This window comes from Schistocerca americana, chromosome 1 (assembly GCF_021461395.2).
Source record: "Schistocerca americana isolate TAMUIC-IGC-003095 chromosome 1, iqSchAmer2.1, whole genome shotgun sequence".
Lineage (NCBI taxonomy): Eukaryota > Metazoa > Arthropoda > Insecta > Orthoptera > Acrididae > Schistocerca > Schistocerca americana.
In genome coordinates, this window is record NC_060119.1 from 392,039,664 (window position 1) to 392,058,598 (window position 18,935).

Sequence of the window (18,935 nt, forward strand, 5' to 3'; positions counted from 1 at the left end):
TGCATTTCTTATAAATTTATAATAGTTAGTTTCTTATATAGTCTCCTCTTAAGCTAACTTAAATCTACTGAGCTCAGATACTTAACTAAGGGACGAGGCAATGCAGCAGCACATAACAAATTAACACAAACAGCAATGCAAAAAAAATGGAAAATTGCAAAGCAAGCTACAGTAAATATAAATTACCAAGCAATGCAACATTACAACTAATATGAGCCAATGTACAGTAGCAAGAAAAATAAGTCAGTAGTAAAACTAGCTTAACAGAGTAACACAATTTAAAATTCAGTAGCACTATGCCTGGCAAACAGCAGCAGCAAATATAAAAAATATAAAACTTATATCTATACATGACAAAGCTCAAGCACAAAAGATATTACAGTAAAAACAACAATGCAGATAAGGGAAGTGTATATTCACATCTTAATGTCTATGTAAATTAAAGTGGTGCACCACAACAACTTATTATAAAAAAAAATATTACCATGAACTTGAAAAGAAAATTATGTGTCCAGTTACTGTTACTAGTCCCTTCTTATTGTTCTTTCCTTTCCAAGTGCTCCTTTTTTTTTAAAGAATGTGGATTACAAAATTATCATTTAATAGATCTGTTGACAGAAAGTGTTCACATTAGCAAATGCATCTAAGTTTATTTTATAAAACTAATGCTGTAACACAGCTGGAAACCAGATATCAAATGAAATAAGCAACTATGAAAAGCAAAGCATAAAAATATCATTCAGTAGTCATGTGGCATTTCATAAGTTAGTAGAAATTCTCTCAACTCTCGTAGAAAGACGCTTGTCGTAATCAGGTGTGCAGATGTAAAAATATTTCTCGTCATTTCATTAGGCATTTCAGTAAATATCATAAATTACGAGCTCCACAGTATGCTTTCAACAAGGAAATGTCAATAGCGAGGTTAATGGAAGTAATGAGGGTGTCGCATTTGCAATATTTTCCCTAAAGGAATGTCAATGGCGAGGATAAAGGCCTGCCTTTTTTCTTTTTTTTTCTACCTGTGCTTCCAGAAAGGCACACCCTAATGGCTTGTTCTCCAGGTGTTTGACACAGCTGTGTGCCCACGACGCAGTACGTGCAGGTGGTCACTTAACTTTCTTACGGAAATATTTACGACAGCAGTTTCCGCTACAGTGACAGTCTCACATAAAAATATTTCACAGGTCAAGAATTAGCGTTGCAAATCTGTAGAAAGAAAATCCTATAAATATAAGTGTCCAAAAAAATTTTCGCCGGCATTGTGATACATTCACACATTTACACACATTTCATAACTCTTAAAGTACGATTCTTGGTTTCCAACATCCTTCTTATTCCTCAAATACGGTAGCCTCATCTTATTGATCATAAACATATCTCAACAGCATAGTACACATCGACGTCGTAATAATATCATAACATCTCAGTCAATTCTCACAATCGTCGTAGCTTCCTCCAATAACTTCAAAGCCTAAAAAGAATTCTCTGCTCATTTAAATAGTGTCACCTACCTCAAACGTACTTTAAAAATCATGATCTCATACCAAATACATCATTCAAAGCTCTCATAGTATCACAATGGGTCCAAAAAAATATGAACAGTTCACACAGTACAGACAAAATACAATTTCATAAGTGTGAAGTAACCCAACTCTGTAATTGCGTAAACATCTGTCACTGACGTAGTAAAAAGAATGTTTGTTTCTCTGTCAAATAATCAGATAGCTGTGTAATTCTGTGTTAGAGAAATATGGTACCGAAGTGTAAAGTTGTATAAGCAAATACCATATTAGCTAGGGCTCTTTGTGCTTGCCAAACACATGGTACACAAAGTAAGCGTGTACCCCCCTGAGGATTATTGTAATTATACCCTCAGGTGTTACAGATTACAGCAATGGAATGAAATGTATCACGGAAAACTTTCTTTCTAATTCAAAAATCTTTAAAAATAAATGTTTTAAGTACAAAATTAATCACTCAAATACGTGTCCTGTAGCGCTAAATATGCGCCTTGCTGTAAGATAATCTCTGTGGAAGTGTCGTAGTTATCGTCCTCCGAAAGCTAAGTTCTGCAGAAGACAATGTACTTACCTCATGATAAACGAAAGTGAAATGCTTTGCGTATAGATATCTTAGTTATTACGCTTATTGTTGTGGTGAAGAACGTACTGTGCTGTAACGTATTGTCGTGCTACGGAAAACCCTGTCTCATTGTAGCTATACTACAAAAGTTACTACTAAAACATGTTTAACTTTCCAGAATAAAACAGAAAAACTGTGCAGATATAAAACAGAAACACCGCAAAAGCAACATTGTATATTGTCACTCATTAGTAGCGTCGTGATAAAATCGTGTAGCTGTCACATAAACTAACCACTGTGTCATCTGGTATCTCACAGAAAGTACTTTAAATCCAGAATATATTTTCAAGTAAACCAAAATGTTGCATTAAAATCTCATTAGTAGTACCAGTATATGTTTTAAGTATGTGAGCCTTATGGTCGTTACGTAATCGTGCCACTAACAAACAAGAATGTACACACACAATAACGATGTGTCGTCAGTTCACTATAACAATGCATTCTTAATTTCTGTTTAAATAAGTTCTCTTGGTTCTTGACTGGATATTTAACTTCAAACATTGTTGCATATTAACAGATTCTAAGTCTGACAAAGCATACTAGTAATGTAAAGTGAAAAGTTATATGGCAAAGACAAAGTTAAAAAGCAGATTATCTTTCAATAAACGGTTTTACATGTGAAATGTGGTGTAAACCTTTACTCTTCCTAGTACGCAGAGTTTCAACTTCAACGCAATTATCATGTGGTATACGTCGGATTCTGTAAGGTCCATTGTAAACTAGAAAGAATTTGTGACTCAAGTGTTTCTTCTTATGTGACAATGAATGAGCTTTAATGAGAACTTTCTGACCAATATACAATTCCTTTGCATTTGCCTTACCGTGTAGTTTTCTCCTTTTGTCTGCTGCAGATTTTATATTTTTAAGAGCCAAATCAATTATGTCTTTGTGTCGAAGTTTACGTGTATTTGGGAAAGGTACAAGCTCTCTGATTCTGTTCGGTGGTTCTTCATTATTTAGTACAAGAGTAGGTGGTAAAGCAGTGGAATCATGAGGCATTTCATTCAGCACATTTTGAAATAAGTGTAAATATCTGTCCCAATGCTGATGCTTTCTGTGACAATAAAGTCTGCAAAGCTTATTGATTTCTTTCATAATCCGTTCAGACGGGTTACAATGTGGTGAGTACAATGAAATAAAAACTGGTTTGATTTTATGATTCCGAAGCATGCGTGACCAAACAGCAGATCTGAATTGAGGTCCGTTATCTGAAATGACTTTGCTAACGTGTCCAACTTCACGTAAGAAATTTTTAACAAAGGCGTTGCATACAGATCGTCCAGTGGCTTTACGTAACGGAGTGAAAGAAACAAATTTTGAAGTAAGTTCAACAGCGACTAAAACGTACGAAAATCCATTAGATGTTCTGACAAGCGGACCCAAGAGATCAACAGCAGCAAATTCTTTTAATTTAGAAGGAATAATAGGAAATAACGGAGCACGATGTGAGACAGTAGATGGTTTCGCCTTTTGACAAAGTTTACAAATAGACAAGACTCTTCGAATTCTCTTTTCCATATTGTTAAAATAACAAGTCGTTCGAAGAATATGATAACATTTTCGTGGACCAAAATGTGCGTAGCTGAAATGAATGTACCAAATGAGCTTATTAACAAAATCGTCTGGAATGCAAAGTACCCATAGCTTGTCATCAACAGTGCAGCGTTTGAAGAGTATGTTGCTTCTAACCAGGTAATAATGCCGAATCTGAGTGTGTGTCTTTTCATGCCATTTACTTTTGATGTCTTTCCAAATCGGATCTTTATCTTGTTCATTAGCAATGTCCTTTAAAGATGTGGTGATGAAGTTTTCAAAGGCGACTTTCTGAATGTAAAGAATACTGAAATTTTTCTCGAGGTTGCCTTCTGTGTTACTTTTCTCAAGCCCAGCCGGTGCGCGTGACAGTGCGTCCGCAACAATGTTCTCCTTGCCGGGAATGTAGACTATTGTGAAGCGGAATTCTTGCAGAAACAATGCCCAACGTTTTAACCTGTCATGATTTAATTTTGAAGACATAAGAAATTGTAATGCACGATGATCACTGTATACTTTTACGTGCTTACCAGAAAGAAAGAAACGGAATTTGTTAAATGCCCAAACGATAGCCAAAGCTTCTAATTCAGTAACGGAATAATTTTTTTCAGATTTTGTTACCACTCTGCTAGCAAAAGCAATGGTTTTCTGAACGGTAGTGTCATTTTCTATGGCTTCTTGAAATAAATGGGCACCAAGACCGACTTTAGAAGAATCCGTGCTAAGGCAGAAATCTTGTGATAGATCTGGATGAGCTAGTATTGGCGCGTTAAGTAGCGATTCTTTCAAAGAATTGAATTCCAACTGTGCTTGTTCGTCCCAGTTCCAAATAGTATTTTTTCCAGTGAGAGAACAAAGTTTTGGTGTAACAAGAATTTGCATATTCAGAAAACGACGGTAAAAATTTACGAGACCTAGAAAACTGCGGACTTGTCTTTTTGTAGATGGAACTGGAATGGCTCTGATTGCTTCTAACTTTTCAGGATCCGGCTGAATGCCTTCAGAAGAAATAATATGTCCCAAAAACTTCACTTTTGTCCTACCGAATTCAGACTTTTCCAAGTTAACTGTAATTCCAGATTCTGCAAAAATATGTAACACGCTGTTGAGGATGCGATTGTGTTGTTCCCATGAGGCTTCTGCTATCAGAATATCGTCTACATATAAGGTGATGTGACGTTTTAAGAATTCAGGTAATATGGAATTTAGCCCGCGAATGAATGCTGCTGAAGAAAAGTTCAAACCAAAAGGAAGTTTCCGAAACTGATAACAAACGACGAAACAAAGGAAAGCTGTGTATTTTCTACATTCTGGATGAAGTTCGATCTGATAAAAGCTGGATCTGAGATCAATGGAAGACAACACTTTTACACCATTAAAATTTTGAAGAAGTTCTTCCATCGCCTGCGGCCTGTCTGTTTCAGGAATAATGATAGTATTGATTTGTCTCGAATCTAAGACAAGCCTGATCGATCCATTTTTCTTCTCAACAACATGTAACGGATTGTTGTATGAGCTTACTGCAGGCTCAATAATGCCCTCGTCAAGCATAGATTGTATTTCTGTTCTAACACGGTCCCTATAATGTGCTGGAATTACGTATGGTCTAACACAAAATTTAGTATGCTCACGAACACGAAATTGGTATTGAAATCCCTTGATTGTTCCTGTTTTGTGAGTAAAAACTGTGGAATGTGCTTGTAAAATCTCAAAAAGGTCCTGCCTATCAGTGTCATTACAAGTCTCAATTGTTTGAATTTTATTCTGAATTAACTTATTAGTGTCAAATGCGCCGTCGATATCATCCCTGTCAGTACTTACAGAATGATTGTTAGCGTCAAGTTCCGTCGAAAATTCCGAACTGTTGTCTAACAGGAGGTAAAGCCGATTAATTTCTTCGTCATGGTTTGAGAGCCAATCTTCAAATTTCAAAGCTACTGACTTACCTTATTTTTCTAAAGTTATTTCAGCATCGTGAAAGTTTAAGATTGCTTTGTATTCATTCAAAAAGTCTACTCCCAGTATAATTTCCGTCGACAATAATGGAACAATAAGAAAGTTCATAGAGAAGCTGTGGCTTTGACAAAAGAATTCTAAGTTGGTTTGTTGGCGTACATCTACATTTTTTCCAAAGATTGCACCTTGTAATTTAATCTTACGTAACGGAAGTGTGGGGCAATCGTTCGATTTGTTGCATTTGCTAAAGGCTGTTTCACTGATTACTGAAATGGGACTGCCAGAGTCAAGTACTGCCGTAAATTTTACGTCATTTACTGTAATGTGAATCACAGGATATGCAATGTTGTTATGTTTTACGTCGTGTTCTTGGAGTAAGATGTCCCTAATGTCTTCCATTTTTACGTAATTACTAGCTACGGCAGCTGCGTCGTCAGTTTCATAAGTACGTTTTGTGGCAGCCAGCGGTGTGAGTCATTGCCTATGGTCTCTTTGTTGGCGCGCATCGTTATTGGGGTTTGGAGACCTAACTTCTACAAATTCACCGTGACGAGAAGGCCCTGCTCTGTTTGAATCCCGCCAGTTCTGATGCAATTCAGGTCTGTCGTTACGATCACATCGTCTGTCGTCATGTCGGTAGTTTCTATAGTTTCTTTCTTGTCGGTTAAGTGGTGGAGAATTTCTCCCTGAATCGTAACTGCGCGCGGGACCGTTACGTCTAAAGTTATTCTGTCTCCCGTAATAATAATTATTTTGGTTCCCGTATTGTCTGTTTCTCTGATTGTCTCTGTGATAGTCACTACTGCAGAGAGGTGATCTTTCCTTGTAATTATTACTACTCTGCCAACGGTTGTCGTACGGGTGGTGTCTATTTTGGTCACGATTTGCGTTGTAAGAATAGACCTGTCGTGTCCAGTTATTGTTTCTGTCGTCACGGAATTGTGACGGATGTGACCTGTAGTGATTGTTTTCCTGTTTTCGCATCCCGCGACTGTCTGTGTCAATTTCCAGTTCTTGTAACAGTCCCTGAAAAGCCTCAATGTCTTCTTTGCAACGTCCTGCTAAAATAATATGTCGTAAATGTTCAGGCAATTTGAGTAAGCAAATGCGGATGAGTTCTGAGGGGCTGTATGGGTTTGAAAGATACTGATTCTTATGGAACATGTCTTCAAAATATTTCACAAGACTGGAAAATTCAGATTGTTCGAAATGTTTCATCATTATGATGCCATGTTTTACTCGGTCTTGTGTGGCTTGAGACCAATATGCTGAGAGGAAGGCATGGTAAAATTCTCCTTCACTGTGGCAATCGTGAATGACCGATCGCATTCTTACAGCTGGTTCATTCTCTAAGTAGCCACACATAAATTCTAATCTGTGTTCTAACGACCAGTTGGGAGGAAAACAATGAGAGAATTGATGGAGCCATGCTTGTGGATGAATGTCGTTGCCAGAATTCTTAAATGTTTTGAATTTACGTGTAGTAATGAACAGCTTATAGTCAAAGTCATCATGTCGGCGAGTCGCATGTCGGTCATTGTTACTTCGTTTCGGCGGTTCCATCTCAAAATCCAATGCGCCTTGCCAATTTCTTTCATAATTTCCGAAGTGTCCTGTGTTATTATTTTGTGTTTGTTCCGTATTTCTATGTCCCTCTTCCCGTATTGGAGCGCGAGTGTCCTCTGAAATACGTAATTCTTGTATTACCTGCGTCAACTGATCTTGTACTTCCCGGATTTATCTTTTGTACTGTGTATTGATTTGATTTTGATTTTGTTTGAATTTTCTTATTTGTTCATACTCTTCTGTGTCAGTGAAGGCTACGGGTCTTGTGTCATTCAGATCATCATCTACCTTTGTAGATAAGTTAGTGACCTGATCCGAAAGTTCGGCTACTTTCTCCGATAGTGTACTTATTTCCTCCATGTGCCTTTCTGAACCATTTTCAGGGTATCTACTGTGTCCTTTAAGTTTTCCTGAGTTCTTGCAAGTTGCGTAACCGAATCGGTAGATGCAACTGAGTCAATTTTAGCTTGCAAGGTCTCATGATTTTCATGAACAATAGTTTGCAGTTCTTTTATGGCTGCTTCGTGATTCTGCAATACATTTTCATGACGCGAAAAAATAGGTTGGAAATGCTCACAAATTTGTGTTTTTACGTCATTACAGACCTTTTGACATTTCGATTGGATGTTATGTAACTCAGTGGTTAAATCTTCACGTGTTTGTTCAAGTGTAGTGTCTAACTTTTTGAGATTTTGTTCCACTGTGTCTAACTTTTTGAGATTTTGTTCCACTGTGTCTAACTGTTGCTGTGTTTGTCTCTGGTGTTGTTCCATTGTGTCTAACTTTTCAAGCTTTTGTCCCATTTGTTGCATTAATTGTAATAACAATGCACTGGTGTCTGAAACATGTTCCTCAGTGCTTTTCGGCAGTGAAGTTGCACCGGCAACATTCACATTTTGACAAGCAGAAAATGTCTTGACTCATTTGAGAAAACGGTGAGAACCCAAAACCTGAGTCTACAGTATTTGCAAAATTGTGTCCTGTCATTCCCGATCCCTGAGGCAAGCTGTTGCCGACCGATCGATCGATAATGCGTCCCTCTTCACTAATTGTTTCACTGTCCACGCCATTGTTTGCCGCCCGCTCCATTTCCCTATGCACAGTTACCAAATTACTTCTTTGAATGTCTGTTAATTCATTACTCTGCGGCGCTATCACACTGCTTTCGTCTTCACTGTCATTTCTCAGTTTACTTTGGAGCCTAGTATTACGTTTTTCACACGCCATTATTGTCACAATATTTCACACGACAACACAGAAAAGCACAATTTGAAGAGCAAAAATAAGAGAACACATTAACATAGCACTGAAAATAATATTTAGTTAATTGCAAGCGCAGCTGCGAAAAACTTGCTCCAAATCTACATGCATGCCACAACTGTTTTACTGTACAACAATGAAAAACTACAACTACAAAGGAAATTCTCTCTATAATTACGCGCTAGCAATAAACAAAATCTACACTAATTACACAAACTACAAGAAAAAATCAGAAGATTCCAGGTTCGAATCCTGGCAGGGTCGACATATGAAACGTCCCCTTTTTGAACAATTATACATGACTGTGCTTAAACTGACACACAATATTTTGTTAGCGCAACGCAATCTGACTTTCAAAATTCCCTACAAAAGAATGGCCCTGACTAACATTAAACTATACCTTTCACAAATCACTTACCTCACAAAAATCTTCGCTGCTCAAGCTACTGCAATACAGCGAGCGCCACTACTGCCAGCTAAATAAAAGATTCAAACTATGGAAGGCACTAACTACTGATAGGGATAGTTAGCAAATGAAAGATATTAATAGAGAACAAACGATGTATTTACCTTGATATCAACATATATAAATATAGCAGTTAATGACAAATTTCAAAACTCCGCCATCTCTCTCCCCACATCCACCACTGCTGGCGGCTCACCTCCAACTGCGCAACGCTACGCGCTGTTCACAGCCAGCTGCCTAACACTACAATGGCGAGTATTACAACAATGCAAAGCAGCCACAGACTGCACACAGCACAGCCAGTGATTTTCATACAGAGGTGGCGTTACCAATAAAAAAACCTAAACAGCCTACTTACACCATGTAAATGTAGAATATGTTACCTAGACAAATATATTTCCAAAATTTCATTACTCTACATGAACTACACTCCTGGAAATGGAAAAAAGAACACATTGACACTGGTGTGTCAGACCCACCATACTTGCTCCGGACACTGCGAGAGGGCTGTACAAGCAATGATCACACGCACTGCACAGCGGACACACCAGGAACCGCGGTGTTGGCCGTCGAATGGCGCTAGCTGCGCAGCATTTGTGCACCGCCGCCGTCAGTGTCAGCCAGTTTGCCGTGGCATACGGAGCTCCATCGCAGTCTTTAACACTGGTAGCATGCCGCGATAGCGTGGACGTGAACCGTATGTGCAGTTGACGGACTTTGAGCGAGGGCGTATAGTGGGCATGCGGGAGGCCGGGTGGACGTACCGCCGAATTGCTCAACACGTGGGGCGTGAGGTCTCCACAGTACATCGATGTTGTCGCCAGTGGTCGGCGGAAGGTGCACGTGCCCGTCGACCTGGGACCGGACCGCAGCGACGCACGGATGCACGCCAAGACCGTAGGATCCTACGCAGTGCCGTAGGGGACCGCACCGCCACTTCCCAGCAAATTAGGGACACTGTTGCTCCTGGGGTATCGGCGAGGACCATTCGCAACCGTCTCCATGAAGCTGGGCTACGGTCCCGCACACCGTTAGGCCGTCTTCCGCTCACGCCCCAACATCGTGCAGCCCGCCTCCAGTGGTGTCGTGACAGGCGTGAATGGAGGGACGAATGGAGACGTGTCGTCTTCAGCGATGAGAGTCGCTTCTGCCTTGGTGCCAATGATGGTCGTATGGATGTTTGGCGCCGTGCAGGTGAGCGCCACAATCAGGACTGCATACGACCGAGGCACACAGGGCCAACACCCGGCATCATGGTGTGGGGAGCGATCTCCTACACTGGGCGTACACCACTGCTGATCGTCGAGGGGACACTGAATAGTGCACGGTACATCCAAACCGTCATCGAACCCATCGTTCTACCATTCCTAGACCGGCAAGGGAACTTGCTGTTCCAACAGGACAATGCACGTGCGCATGTATCCCGTGCCACCCAACGTGCTCTAGAAGGTGTAAGTCAACTACCCTGGCCAGCAAGATCTCCGGATCTGTCCCCCATTGAGCATGTTTGGGACTGGATGAAGCGTCGTCTCACGCGGTCTGCACGTCCAGCACGAACGCTGGTCCAACTGAGGCGCCAGGTGGAAATGGCATGGCAAGCCGTTCGACAGGACTACATCCAGCATCTCTACGATCGTCTCCATGGGAGAATAGCAGCCTGCATTGCTGCAAAAGGTGGATATACACTGTACTAGTGCCGACATTGTGCATGCTCTGTTGCCTGTGTCTATGTGCCTGTGGTTCTGTCAGTGTGATCATGTGATGTATCTGACCCCAGGAATGTGTCAATAAAGTTTCCCCTTCCTGGGACAATGAATTCACGGTGTTCTTATTTCAATTTCCAGGAGTGTATATTGTGGTGTTGCTATTTTTTCGCCAGTGTGCTTGTGACAAGGAAGGAAACGAATGTTATAATGTAAGCTGTCTTCTAAGGGCTCTGAGCACTATGGGACTTAACATCTGAGGTCATCAGTCCCCTAGAACTTAGAACTACTTAACCCTAACTAACCTAAGTACATCACACACAAGCATGCCCATGGCAGGATTCGAACCTGCGACCGTAGCGGCCGCGCGGTTCCAGACTGAAGCGCCTAGATCCGCTCGACCACACTGGCCGGCTGTCTTCTAAGGTTCCTCTCCAACCACAACCTCATAAATCGGAACATATTGGGAAATAAACAGTCTAATGTGAGGGGCGTTCAGTAAGTAATACACACAGTTTTTTCTGAAACCAGGTTGCTTTTATTCAGGATTCCAATACACCATATTAATCCCCACTGATCTGGCTACCAAACCCTACTTTTCAACATAATCTCCGTTCAATGTGACGGACTTAGCCACCTTACTGGAAGGGCATGTATGCTCGCATGATGCCACTCTACTGGTCGACGTCAGAGCCAACGTCTTGCCATATTAGTAACCTCTCCATCATCCACGTACTGCTTCCCGTGGTCTGCACCCATTGCTGGGCCGAAGAGATGGAAGTCGGAAGGTGGGAGCCGCGGACAGCAGGTCGCGGAGCAAATGAAGAACCCATGTTGCATTGCCGTTGATGACATTTGGCAAAAGATTACCACGATCAGTCTCGTAACGCTCAAACAGCTCCGCATAGATTGTCTTTCGTTGCTCTATAGTCTTCTGTTAAGGCAGCTAAGCCGCCCGTTGTGGCCGTGCGGTTCTAGTCGCTTCAGTCTGGAACCGCGTGACCGCTACGGTCGCAGGTTCGAATCCTGCCTCGGGCATAGATGTGTGTGATGTCCTTAGGTTAATTAGGATTAAGTAGTTCTAAGTTCTAGGGGACTCAATGACCACAGATGTTAAGTCCCATAGTGCTCAGAGCCATTTTTTAAGGCAGCTAAGAATCCAGCGGGCACATACCTTCAAGTACCCCAACTGGTGGACGAGTGTCTCAGCACTACCAACAGGGGCGTCCAATTGTGCAGCGAGATGACTGAGTGTAGATGTCGGGCAATTATATTTGCGGCTAATCCTGTTGCTAATATTTCTGGTCGAATAACATTTCTAATGAATGTTATTAGTTTCCATGAACGATATTAGTGTGGGTGGTGTACCTTGGTCCGTCGGTCACCTCGAATGAGAGTGGCCGCACGTTCCAGCATTGCAGCAGTCACAGCTGTGTGCGGCCGGCCGGCAGGGGTGACATCGGATAGGTCTGCGCGACCTTGTTACGATGATGACACACGCCTCGCTCAACGACTCACCGTGCTTTTGTTCACAGCCAGGTCTCCGCACATTTTCTACACCAGCAAAAAAATTCAATGAAAGCTACTTGGAAAGCACGTTCGTTACAGATACCGTTTTCAAGGCTATATATAATGCCGCCATTTATCAGAACTTCATGAAAGTATAAGCGCTGTAGCGGGAATATTTCACGGTGTCGCACATCAAATTCCACATTTTTTTCAACCGAAATTGGCCGAGAAAAAAAATGTGCTGCATTACTTATGCAACTTTCTTGGTATCTGTGACAAGGAAGAAAATCAACGTCATTGCTGGTCCCAGAAACTGCTATAAACGCGAATATGAAAAGAATTAGCATACGTCAGAACGCAAACCTACTCTCTTCCGCTTTGTAACTTGGCATCCCTTCGCACAGGATAACAACAAACACATGCAAATCTCAATATTTTTGTTACTCATCTTAGGATCTCCATGACGCTTTTATCGCCAGTGGCCATTTGCTGACATTAATTACAACCATTAGTACCAAGGGTTCAAAATGGTTCAAATGGCTCTGAGCACTATGGGACTTAACTTCTAAGATCATCTGTCCCCTAGAACTTAGAACTACTTAAACCTAACGAACCTAAGGACATCACACACATCCATGCTCGAAGCAGGATTCGAACCTGGGACCGTAGCGGTCACGTAGTTCCAGAGTGTAGCACCTAGAACCGCTCGGCCACCGCGGCCGGCGTACCAAGGGTGATATGTTTCTTATAAGTCTCCAATGCGCCGTTTCTATAAGACGCAAGTTATAATATAAAAACAGCGATATACCACGAAATGAATAGGTTGTCTCCAAAGTTATCGACTGCAGTCTCGGCTCACTGTACACCTCATTTTGACGTCACTTCCCAGTAATCCCGCACGTGTTACGAATGCATGCCAGGTACCGACCTTCCGATGTGGCCGCTGTTCTTCCGGTCCACTCCCTGCTGGGTAGAGACTCGGTGGAAAACGTAGATTCTGTACGTTACGAAGACGCTGCTCTTCCATTTTAGAAATGTTGACCGTAGATCGACAGCCATTTCATTACAAAGGTAAAGGTACGAAAAAGGCAGGACTTTGCGCATGATAATGAAAGCAAGGCTTGAGAAACGTCAGACCACTTTCATCGGATTTGTCGACCTCCAAAATGCGTTCGACATCCTAAAATGACGGAAAATGTGCGAAATTATCAGGAAAATATATGCAAGCTATAAGAAAAAATGGTTCAGATGGCTCTGAGAACTATGGGACTTAACATCTGAGGTCATCAGTCCCCTAGAACTTAGAACTACTTAAACCTAAATAACCTAGAACATCACACATAGGCATGCCCGAGGCAGGATTCGAACCTGCGACCGTGTCGGTCGCGCGGTTCCAGACTGAAGCGCCTACAACCGCTCGGCTCCAATGGCCGGCCAAGCTATAAGGAAAGATAGTTAATGTACAATGTGTATAAGAAACATTAGGGAACAATAAGAATGGAAAATCAAGCACAAAGTGCTCGGGTTAAAATCCAAAGACTGGAATGCAGTCTTTCTCTTCTACTGTTCAATCTCTATTTAGGCGAAGCAATGTCACCAATAAAAGAAATCTCTGGAGTGGCGTTAGAATTCATGGTGAAAAAACATGAATGATAAGATTCATTAATTACTCGGTGAGAGCGAATAAACGTTACGGGAGATGGTCTGCTGAATACGTACGATGGAGGGAACGTAGACAGCAGAAAAACGAAAGTAATGAGGAGTAGCAGGAACGAGATTAGGGACAAATTAATCACCCAAATCTGGGGGTCACAAAGCAGGAGAAGGTAAGGATTCCTGCTACGTTGTGAGCAAAGTAACATATGATGGACGAAGGAAGGAGGACATTACAAACAGTCTAGCACAGACAAAGAGGGCATTCCTGACCAAAGGAAGTCTACTAACATCAAATCTGGACCTCAGTTTGAAGAAGGAATTTGTGATTGTACCTCTGGAACATTTCGTTGCACGATTTCATGGACTGTAGGAAAACAGGAAAAGAAGGGAGTCGAAGCACTGAGATGTGGTGCTATATGAGGACGTTGGAAATTAGGTGGATTGATAAGGTAAGAAATGAGGAAGTGCTCCACAGAATCGGCGAGGAAAAAGAGATTTGTGGCAAACATTAACAAGAAGAAGGAACAGGGTGACAGGACACATTAAGGAGTATCTTCCATGACAGTGGGCGAAACTATAGAGAAAAGACAACAAATGAAAGCCTAGTATGCGTAGAGGTCACACGAAGGTAATTTCTCTCTCCCAAGACTTTCAGTATATACTGCAAAGGATATCCTACGACTTGCGATATACGCAATGATGGTGACTACTCTGAAGGACAATAAAGCCTCGAAAGATTTGTTAATTATTATTAATGTGTGAAATCTTATGGGACTTAACTGCTAAGGTCATCAGTCCCTAAGCTTACACACTACTTAACCTAAATTATCCTAAGGACAAACACGCACAACCAGTCCCGAGGGAGGACTCGATCCTTCGCCGGGACCAGCCGCACAGTCCATGACTGCAGCGCCTCAGACCGCTCGGCTAAACCCGTGCGGCTCGAAAGATTTGTCTACAGTATTTTTTACAAGTTGTAAGTAATATTCCAACTCTCGTACAATCGCTGACGGTCCAGCATGATGTCGAAAGAACTGTACACATCTTTACACTACACATCCATAAAATCACCATGAATCACATTACTCGAGAATTTCAATCACTTTTATAAGTAAATTACAGAAATTTTTTCGAGCTCCAGCGTCTGCTATTTGACGATTCGTGGCAGCTATAAAGCGTTACAGAAGTAGACTGAAGGGTCTGATCGATTTCAGCACTGACCGTCCTAAGTCGTATTGCAACTTTCTGTCTGAACTTCAGTGAACAGCGGAGTTGTGTTTGTAGCAACGCTTCTATCATTTTGACCTTAGCTGTCAGTTAGAGTTCGACCAGATCTTTTGCCGTTTTCCGTCCGAAAACGCGTGACTGATGACTAAGTCTGTTAATATCAGTAATAAATCAGACCCATTGTGAGTGGCCCAGCTCTGAATTTACGTCCTAACTCTTCCGCTGCTGTTAGATTTATGCTGCTATTCCACGTATTTTTGCTTCACGGGGCCACTTATATTTATTTCTGAAAGGGTAATAAGTATCGCCGATCAATTACAAAACTCTACAGGAAAACAACATGCTGGAGAGGACAGGGAAATTACATCCACAATTATCACGAGGACATTTCTCGCCACGCCCTAGCATAGCTTTACGACGTAATTAATGACCGGCCAAGTGGTCTGAAAGCCCGTAGGTGGTCAGGCACGTAACTCTTTGATATATTTCCGGGCTCGAAGCCCCCACCTGCAACCGTAGTTTCCCTCTCCTTCCAGCTACCGAGAACGCCGAATTGTTTCTGGACCGCCGTTGTTTACGCGAACAGACACTATCGTTATTGGAACGGCTGCACGCTACTTTAGCGGGTCCGCGCCGAGCGCCATCCAACCGTTAATTGCATTTCGGTGTAACGCACATCGTTTGATCGTCTCCCTCCCTCCCTCTCTCTCCCTCTCTCTCTCTCTCTCTCTCTCTCTCTCTCCCGCTCTCTCGCTCCGGCTTCTGGCCGCCCCAAGTCTGGAAACCATATTCGTGCTAACTGATAATTACGCACACGTCCGCGAGCATCAGCGTTCCCTAAATGGACAGTAGAGGGCAGCACTGCGTCTCCCTCTTCCGTTGTCCTGCAGCCGATAGCCGATGACTGATTACAGGGGTCGCTGAGCATCGGTATTAAAGGAGATCGATTCTGGAATTAACAGAGCGTAAACTAGCCCGTAATTAAACGATATGATCGTTAATCATAAACGTCAGCCTTTCGTGTACCTTGTCATAACACTTGCTTCCAATATAAACGAGTGATGCTGTGTAACCCCTGACCCCTTAATCCACAAAACGTAAGATGAAAATAGTAAAGTAATGTATAAAAAGTAGCTTCACGGCAGCGTGGAGTGGTAAACTTTCTCACATTTCCAACCACATTAAGTGGTTAAGAGAAATTTCGGCCGAGCACTCCAAAGTAATGATTCTTCAAATGTTCAAATGTGTGGGAATTTCTAAGGGACCAAAGTGCTGAGGTCATCGGTCCCTAGACTTAAACACTACTTAAACCAACTTATGCTAAGAACAACACACAGACACCAGTGTCCGAGGGACGACTCGAACCTCCGCCGGAAGGGGTGGGGCGGGGGGGGGGGGGGGGCGCAATCTGTGACGTGATTTTTCACTCCTGTGTTGCTCATCCTTTGGAACCGTTCTTGCAATCTTGTAGTACTTTTCAGCATCAGGATCAAACTCTCCATTTACCCTTGAAAAATACCAATTCTGCCCCCCACCGGGCTTTTAGCAATTGAACGGAAGAACGAGAAGAGGAGCTTCAAACCTTAGTAAAATTAATTCTTTGTGATCTGAAACACAAATGTCGCTGAACAACACCGGACACATTACTACTACTGGCAGCCATGTTTTGAGCACTTGCCACTGTTTACGTGCACACACTACGATAAAGTTTCCATTAATGAGAATCTGAAATTAGAGACAGAGCTGCCATATCTCGGTATATCGCGGAACTATTAACTAATGTGAATAAAGCATGCCGTGTACCATACTTTATACGTAATAACTCTGTTTCTCATCTACATCTACACCTACTTGGATTCTCTGCAATTCAAATTCAAGTGCCTGGCAGAGGGTTCATCGAACCACCTTCACAAATCTCTGTTATTCCAATCTCGTATAGCGCGCGGAAAGAATGAACACCTATATCTTTCCATACGAGCTCTGATTTCCCTTATTTTATCGTGGTGATCATTCCTCCCTATGTAGGTCGGTGTCAACAAAATATTTTCGCATTCGGAGGAGAAAGTTGGTGATTGGAATTTCGTGAGAAGATTCCGTCGCAACGAAAAACGTCTTTCATTTAATGATGTCCAGCCCAAATCCTGTATCATTTCTGTGACACTCTCTCCCATATTTCGCGATAATACAAAATTATCATTATTTACAGCTGAGGTCTTCATACAGCCTGCTTGAAACACGCTGAACTTCGATATAAATATAAAGAAGCTGATTGCATTACTAAAGAACTGCTTGTCGTGGCGTTTCACTGGTCGACTGTTTCTCGACCTTGATTGTGTCTTTACTCTGTGAGACATCCCGTCAAATTTATAACGTTAATAACAATATGCGGACAGTTCACAACTGACGTGCTCCTGTGCCTCCAGAAAAAATACCCTATTCTAGGTCTGACACACGAGAGGCAACACAGAAAATGCGTATTGGGTACTCGGCAGGTATGTTGCATTAATGATGGTCGCTAGAACAGTCCTAAAAGCTTCTTAGTACTACTGTTCGGTTAAGACTGTTTCTGAGAAGTTGCAGGCAGTGTCAGTCGATTACGTGTTCTATAGTGATACCCACGGCGTCCTACAACTACTCAGCTGATACCTTCCCCACCTTTACTGCACGTAATATGTAAAGGTTCCGTAGCAATGCCTTCACCAAAACACGACGTGAACTGTTTTGATTAAAACGTCACACACTGTCCATTTAATTCGGCTGCTAAAAAGACTGCTTCTATCCTGAACTGACATGTCTAATCATGTTAGATAATGTCTGTCTGTTTGAATGACTGAGATCATACATATGAAACACAACCACAGTTCTATCACATACAAAATAAACACCTATAAGTGAGACACACAAACAGATAAAATACTATTTATCTAGAGCTGCTGTAGCAGTAAATAACTCTGTAAATGTGGGTAGCCAGTGCAAGTTTGTTATATGGATAAGTGCCTTCTCCTAGCTAGTTAATTTGATACGTATTGGTTTATTAATTATAGCAATTTAGATCTGTTAGGATTCGGAATGTCTTTGGTGGAAAACTTTTATTATTAAGTAGAGGGATCAACAAACAAATAAATGATCCCTGACTGGAATAAAGTTATTGTCAGCACAAAGGCATGAGTCCGCAGCTCGTAATCTAGTGGGTATCGTTGCTGCCTCTATATCACAGGGTTCCGAGCTCGATTCCCGGCAGGGTTGGGGATTTTCTCTGCCCGGGGACTGCGTGTTTGTGTTGTCCTCACCATTTCATCATCATTCGTGAAAGTGGCTAGATTGGACTGTGTAAAGTTTGTGACTTTGTACGGGCGCTGATGACCGCGCAGTTGAGCGCCCCAAAAACCAAACATCACAAAGGAATGAATGATGACCTGGCTTTAGATAATGTGCCCGTAAAGAATTTTGATTCCAAGTCGTAGTTAACTTATCATAAAGGCCTTTGCCTAAATAGTTACATCAACACACTTTGTTATGAGACAATTACGTGAAGTTCCAGCATTTGAAAATTTAATCTGAGATGTTACAGGAGAAGAACTGTTGAACGGTAAATTGAAAACTGTCTTGAATTTACCAATGCACTTGAATAATGTTTATCGATGGGAATTCGTACTGTCAACAAGCAGCAATGTAATGTCGGTTTACAATCGGCATTATGCAGAGATGTGCATACAGCAGCTTTCTACCTAAGACGATTGCTGTAGGAACTCTGGTGTCGATGCTCCATTGTTTCGTTGTTCGCTGCCCCGTCGTAATACTCCATAATAAAATTCCCCAGTTTCAGAAGGGCGGGACAGGTTGATCTAGTAAATTTACCATTGAGAACACAAGATGGTCTCAAGAAAACCGCATTGGACCGCTGGCCGCATATCCAC